Source organism: Lutra lutra, chromosome 7 (genome assembly GCF_902655055.1).
Source record: "Lutra lutra chromosome 7, mLutLut1.2, whole genome shotgun sequence".
NCBI classification, from domain to species: Eukaryota; Metazoa; Chordata; class Mammalia; order Carnivora; family Mustelidae; genus Lutra; species Lutra lutra.
In genome coordinates, this window is record NC_062284.1 from 98,389,504 (window position 1) to 98,396,581 (window position 7,078).

A 7,078-nucleotide genomic window follows, 5' to 3' on the forward strand; every position below is an offset into this window, starting at 1 on the left:
TTGGGTATAGGCATATAAGGAAAGACTATATTTTTTTTGCAAAAATTAAAATCAAATTGGAACCCAGAGTTCAAAAGGCTGAAATAAGTTGAAAGTGAAAAAATAAGTTTAATGGTAAGGACTATAAACTCTTGTACTTAGATTTTTTTTTTTTTTTTAAAGAGGTCAGCATTGGAGAGCTTAGTTTCACAACCTGAGGGTTGGAGTTGACAGCAAAGGCTTCGAATGAGCTCAGAGTGAGCTGTGAGTGCCAAAACTTCTGGCTTACCCTCTGACTGCGATGATTATCAAGGATCCAGAACACAGAAAGCAGACGTCCCTCAGCATGCCTGGTCCAAGGACCAGGGATGAGCGTTGTGTCCACCCTATGACTGACAAATGGAGCCCAGCCAGAGAAAGACCAGGATGCCATCCGGGATCTGGGAGAGTTTAGCTTGGACCAGAGAAGACATGGAGGAGCCCGAAATGATAATGACTGTAATAAGCCATCTATCGCCGTATACAAACCACACCTAAAACTAAGTGGCTTAAACCAACAATAACCATTCATTTGCTCAGGATTCTGCAGTCAGGGCTGGAGAGATTTTCTCTGCCCCACGTGGTACAGAGGGGTGGGTTGGGCTCGGTGACACGTTTACAGCCAGCAAGCAGGTTGACTGGGGCTGGAGGAGCCGTGATTGCTTCCCTGGCAGGTCTGTCACTGCGGCTGGGGTGACTGGAAGGGCTGCAGACTGGCTACGCCTCTCTGCTCGTTGGGCCCCGTCAACCTGCTTCTCCACCTGGCTCTCATCCTCAAGGAGGCTAGCCCAGGCTTCCCGGCATCTCAGGAAGTAAGACGGTGAAAGGGGAGGTTACAAGGTTTTTGAGGTTTGAGACCAGAATTTTTGTCACATTCTATTGGACCCAGCAAGTCATAAGACCTGTCCAGATACAATGTGAAAATGGACCACATTAAAGTGTGAATTCAGGAGTGTGATTCACTGGGGGCTATTTCATAGCAGGCTTTCGAAATAACTAATATCTAATTTTTCTGTAGTCTTTATGGTTTACAAAGGACGTTTTCTTGCACTCTTATGCGATCGTTACAACTATGTTGATTAAGGAAAGTGGTATGCTGGTAAAACAAAAAAAATCATTTAAAAAATTCTGCTTTAGGGCATTTGTCACTTATTTTCCTTGGTGTCAATACTCCCACCATGGCTCATTTCAAGCAACCAACTTGAGATCACTGCAAGCAGAGGGGAGAGGAGGGACACTTGGGAGCAGACAACGCACCACTGTAGACAGCGAGGAGTGGTTACTACCTGTAAATGAGGCGATGGGACACTCTCGAAATTACCAACAATGGATAGTGGCAGATCGGGGACCCACCCAAGATCCAAACTGTATGCTTTGGGTAGAATGTCGCCCTATCTCGCAGCAGTTTTCTTCAAACACCTGAAGGGTTGCTATGGAGAAGGAGAAGCAATAGTCTAGGTGGCCTCAGAAGGCAAAAATAAATCCATGTGAGTAGATTTCAAAGAGACCTTCAGTATAAGAAGGTCAGTACGAACATGAGTTCTGCAGTCAGTCATCCAAAGAGAAGGAGTGGCTTAGTGCCATGGTGTTGTCCCTATCAAAAGTGTCTGTCAGAAGCCGGACCTTTGAAGATTTCTGATCAGGGGAGAGGCTTAAGGTTGAACTAGAGAGCCTCCAAGACCCCATCTAAGTCTTAGATTCTGATTGTAAGAATGTTCTGAACTCCCCAATCTAGAATCATTCAAGGTCCTATTAAGACCAAAGAGGGTGAGGGAGGAGAGGAGGAGAGAAGGGAAAGAAGGTGAGTGTTACATCCTGGGAGGAGCTTGGTTAGAAGAGACATGGCAGCCCTGGAGAGATAGGTCTCCTGAATGTATTCAGGTTGGAAAATGGGTCTTCAGTAGGGTGGCCCTGGTCCAAGGGACAGAGCTGTAGGACTCATAGCATGGAAGCACAACTTATTTTATTCAAGTCAACTCAAATGACAGAGACCTCCCCCAGACTTGAGTCTGAAATGGAAGGTGTTCTCAGGGTAGCAGAATGAACTATTGATATTGCCTGGCTCTGGAGATAATGCTCACTAACTGGGCTTCTTTAATTTTTGCTGAGGATTCAGCATTTAGTCTCTGGCTCAAGCAGAACCCACTGTTCCTGCCCCTGGCCCCACTTTTGCTTGTGGGTCTGGCAGTCTTGGGCACTTCCCCCTCAGCCCTGGGGCTTCCTGAAGCAGTTCAAGATTCTAGCTTTATAATGAGAACCACAAAATTGGAAGCTTCCCAAAGAAACAGCTCAAAACGTGAGGAATAAATCTCCCCATTTGGGAATAAACACCTGGGATGTTTCCTGGGATGACTCAGGCGTCACCAGCCATGCCAAGAAATTACATGGGTAATCATAAAGCCTGGGAGCTTCCAGGGAATGCCCCAGACCGTTACTGAAGTAGATAAGTCATCTCTGAGAGCGAGTCCTTTGGCTCAAAAACTGTACAAGTCCATGCATCTCTGATTTTGAGGACCTGCTATTTCCTGGAGCTAAACCCAAAGAGAGGAAGGCAAGTTGACGGAGCCAAGCCTGGGCCTGCTCCTTCAGCTGGCAACTCCACCCGAGTGGGACCAGCCCCATCAGAGACTTTCAAAGATGCTTGCACATCAAGGTTCCCAGGTTTCCACTGAGTGACATGCTCCCTGAAGTCCAGTGGGTCCATCACCCATGTGTAGAAAGGTCTGGAATGGCTGGGCAGGATGTGGAATAAGAAAGGGGGAGGTAGGGGCACCTGAGTGGCTCAGCTGGTTAAGTATCTGCCTTTGGGCATCCATCCTGATCGTGGTGGAACTGAGCCTGAAGCCATCTCTAGTCCGGTGCAGAGGCTGCTTCAGGAGACCCAAGTTCCTTTCTGTCCACTCCTTCCCTTCTAATTTCCTTCACAAACCTCAACCATGAGAATCACAGACCACAGTGCACTTAGGGATCATGCTCATTTGAACACCTGACTTTACAGGAAAGACCCAGAGACAAGGAACAGAGATGCTGAATTTGCAAGGACACTCAGCTAGTTAATAAAAGAGTCGTTCGTTAGCCAGTTCATACCACTGACCTTTTCAGTACAAGACCCTCTGCCCCACTTCTCTTTCCCAAACAAGGTGTGGTAGCCAGCCTCCAAGATGGCAGCCCCACCCAGGCATAGCCTTTCTCCCACAAGGGTGGTCTGTGTGAATAATGGAATACAGCAGGTGGGATGGGATGCCACTCCTGAGATTAGGTTATAAAAACTGCGGCATTTGCCTTGGGCGCTCTCTCGCTCTTCCCTGCTCTCTTATTCTTCCATCACTTTATCTGGGGGAAGCCAACCGCCAGGGGCAGGCAGGCTCGGACAGGCTCCCACAGTGGGGACTACAGTCGCTGGCCAACACTCGTGAGGAGCTCAGGCCTGCTGACAACCACATGACTGAGCTCCCCAGCAGACCTTCCCCACCTGAGCCTTCAGGTGACTGCCACTGCCACCAACAATAGCACAACGGCACCCTCAGAGAGGCCGTGATTGAAGACAACGGCCAAGCCACGCCTGGATTCCCACTTCATAGAAACTGTGAGAGGATCCGGGTCTCTTGTTTTAACCTGCTAGTTTGTTTGTACGGAGTAGATAAAAAACACTGGGGTTTTTTCTTGGCCCCCTCCCCCACCTTGGAAAGAGTGAGAACAAGAGAGAAAGATGAAGGCAAATCCCAGTTTACCAGTCAACAAGACCCTGTCCTACACTATCTTAGGAGATGAAACTGGCAAGTCAGGAAAAAAAAAAAAGGGAGCTTTAGTGCAGGATTTGGGGTCTTTCTAGGCCTGGGTGAAAGGATAGCAGTCACTAGGCCGCTAGAACACACAGGTTCCCTTCACAGAGCCAAGAGCCCATGGCATGCGCTGGTGCTAACCAGGCATCACGTGCAAACCTTACGAAGCTTTAGCACTGGAAATACTCTTTGGTCGCTGTTCTGTGACTTAAGGGCACCCCGCCCTTAAGGGAAAGGGGATTTCCTGTGCTTCTGGCTTCCCCTCTTGGGGATGGGGTCGGGTTGGAGTTTCTGTATGCCCGTTTGGGAAGGCCGGGTCCTCCCCACCCCTCTTCACTCCTGCTGTGGAGCAGCCCAGCCCTGTCTGCCCAACAGACACATCCAAGGGAAGCTCTTTGAGAGGTGCCTGAGCAAGAAGTCTCCCACAAGCTTGCAAATGCCGCAGAATATTGTCGCAAGCGCTCCTTCTGACAGGCTTTCTCATTGGACGGTCCAAAACTGGAGGATCCTTATGCAACAGTCTATCCTACGCACTCTACCCTATATGCTCAGAAGTGAGCTCGGTCTTGTTTTCTCTCCAGAAAACCTATAGCTGGAAGCATAACGGGCTTTCCTGTGCCCAGAATTTGTTTCCTAAAATACAGCTAAACTAGGTTAATGCCTTTTTTACTTTTCTCTCTTTTTTTTTTTTTTTTTTTTTTTTTGCCCTTGAAGTGTAGATTCAGAGCCCCTAGGAAACTTCCTAGCTTCTTATTTTAAAGCTACAACAAGAATACAGCTCTACCTTTGCTTCAGGAGGCATCATCAAGCAGACAAGCAAGAGCTGGACCTGACTGACTCTCCCAGGTGAGAGAGAGAGAAATAGAGAGAGACAGAGACACCAGGAGCATGGGAGCGTGCTAGTGGCTAGGGTGCCTCAGGGAGGCCAAGATGGCTCCCGTATTTAACAATGCCAAGTTCATTTGCTACAGCTGGGGGAGGGCTGCAGGCACTTTCAGAACTATTGTTTGTGAGCCAACAACCTCATCTCTCCAGCTGTTCCTTAGTCTCTTAAAGGGACAGGAAGTAGAAGAAAATGAAGAAGTTGGGGCCAGAAGTCAGTTTCCGCCAACAGGAACAATGGATGCAATTGTGTTTCTCACGTAGCAGCAACTGCTCTCAAGGAGGATTAAATGAAAGTATGTGCATGCTGTCACCATCACGAGAATCTCACCATGGGAACTTCCGGATGTACTTTTTGGGAATCTTAGGGTACTGGGAAGACTATTCTGGTAGAAGAGAGATTCTATAGGAAACTCAGAGAGGGGCCGGTTCTTGGGTGACCCCTCTAGGCAAGAGAAAATGCAAATATGTGCTTTCTTCAAAACCAAGGCAGGGAATGATGCTGTTAGTAGGTCTTCATTTTAGTCCCTCCTCTTTCTTCTGTCTAGTATTGCTTTCTCTCTTCAACGTGGTGTCTGTGTTCCATTTCTCACGACCTGCTACATTTACAGATCAAAAGACAAGGTTCTAAAAACTCACTGAGCCAACTCTCTCACCTCCGCTTATGACTCTCAGTTGTCTATCTCTAGTCCGGACCCCATTCCCAAGTGCCTGTTGGAAATCACTAGCTAGATGTTCGCCCTACCTTAAGTTCCACATTTATTTATTTATTTGATACAGAGAGAGAGAGCGAAAGCATGGGCAGGTGGAGTGGCAGGGAGAGGGAGATGGAGAGGGAAAAACGGACTCCCCATTGAGCAGAGAGCCCCATATGGGGCTCGATCCCAAGACCCTGGGATCATGACCTGAGTCAAAGGCAGATGCTTAACTGACTCAGCCACCCAACGCCCCTGAAGTTCCATTTTTAAAAAGGATATCCTTCTCTCAAAATGTCTCCAACTCCCAGCTATGATAAGCTAGTAAATAAGGGATACATTTTTTATTAAAAAAAATTATTTTTGACCCTTACTCTCTTTCATTCCCTATTCCAACCTGTTCCCAAAACCTGGTACATCTTCCTTCAAAATGGCTCTTGAAGCCTTCTCGTTCTTTCCAGGCCTTCTCTTGCTATCCTGCTTTAAGTCTTCCTTCTCTGACATCTGGTTCCTGTCCCTACCTGTCATCACCTCTTTGCCTCCAGCACTCTCTCTCCCATTTATTTGAACACAGTGTGATCTTCCTATCAGGCAGACTAGGCTAGGCTGTGCTGAATCACACATGACTCCAAAATCTCAAGCTTAATGCAGTAAAGGCTGACTTCTTATTTACATTATAGATTCATCATGGATTTGCTCTGGCTCTGCTCCAAGTTGTTGTCGTTCTGGGACCTAAGTGAAGGAATAGGACATTCCCTGTTTGGGACAGTGTTGTTCTCAGTGCATCAGGAAAAGAGAGCAGATCATCAAAACTTTTTTTTTTTTTAAGATTTTTAAAAATTATTTTTTTATTTGACAGAGATCACAAGTAGGCAGAGAGGCAGGCAGAGAGAGAGAGAGAGGAGGAAGCGGGCTCCCCAGTGAGCAGAGAGCCCGATGTGGGGCTCGATCCCAGGACCCTGGGATCATGACCTGAGGGGAAGGCAGAGGCTTTAACCCACTGAGCCACCCAGGTGCCCCTGATCATCACAACTTTTGCCTAGAAATGGCACAGATCCCTTTTACCTTCAATTAACAGAAGTGTCACATGCGCAAGTCTGATGTTACCTAGGTAGGGATGTGTAAGCCTTTTACAGGGAAAGGAAACAAATGATTGTGATGAGGTTGGCCAGTCAGCCGCAGGACTCGTTCCTGAATTTCAGCTTTCCCCTTCTCCCCATGACTCAAATGCTGTGTGTTGAAACCCCAGCCATCTCACTGTTCTGTTTACTCTCTCTGGCTCAAAGTGATTTCTCTTTTCCGTCATCTTTAGTTAATTTTATAATCAGTAGCCCCCATACTGACTTTTAGGGGTCTACCTGCCCATGGCCCTTAAGGTGGTCTTATGATCCACTCTCCTGGCCACAGCTCACTGGATCTTCAGGACTAGCAAGTGACCCCAGGATAGCCAAAAGGCAGGCTCACAGAAGCCTAGGGGCTGGGCCAATCACAATAGAAAGAACTACAGAGCAACTAGCAAAGGAAGGAATATACCACCTGGCTGGTCGTTAGGGCTGAAAGGAGGCCTAGAGGTAGAGTCAGGGCAGGTGGGTGCTCTGGTTGAGTAAGCTGAGGTTGGGTGAGAACTCGAAGCCACAGAAACAGCAGAGGTGGCCTTAGAGAGAGGAGCAGGGACCCCAGGAGAGGGGGTGGGGCCTTCCC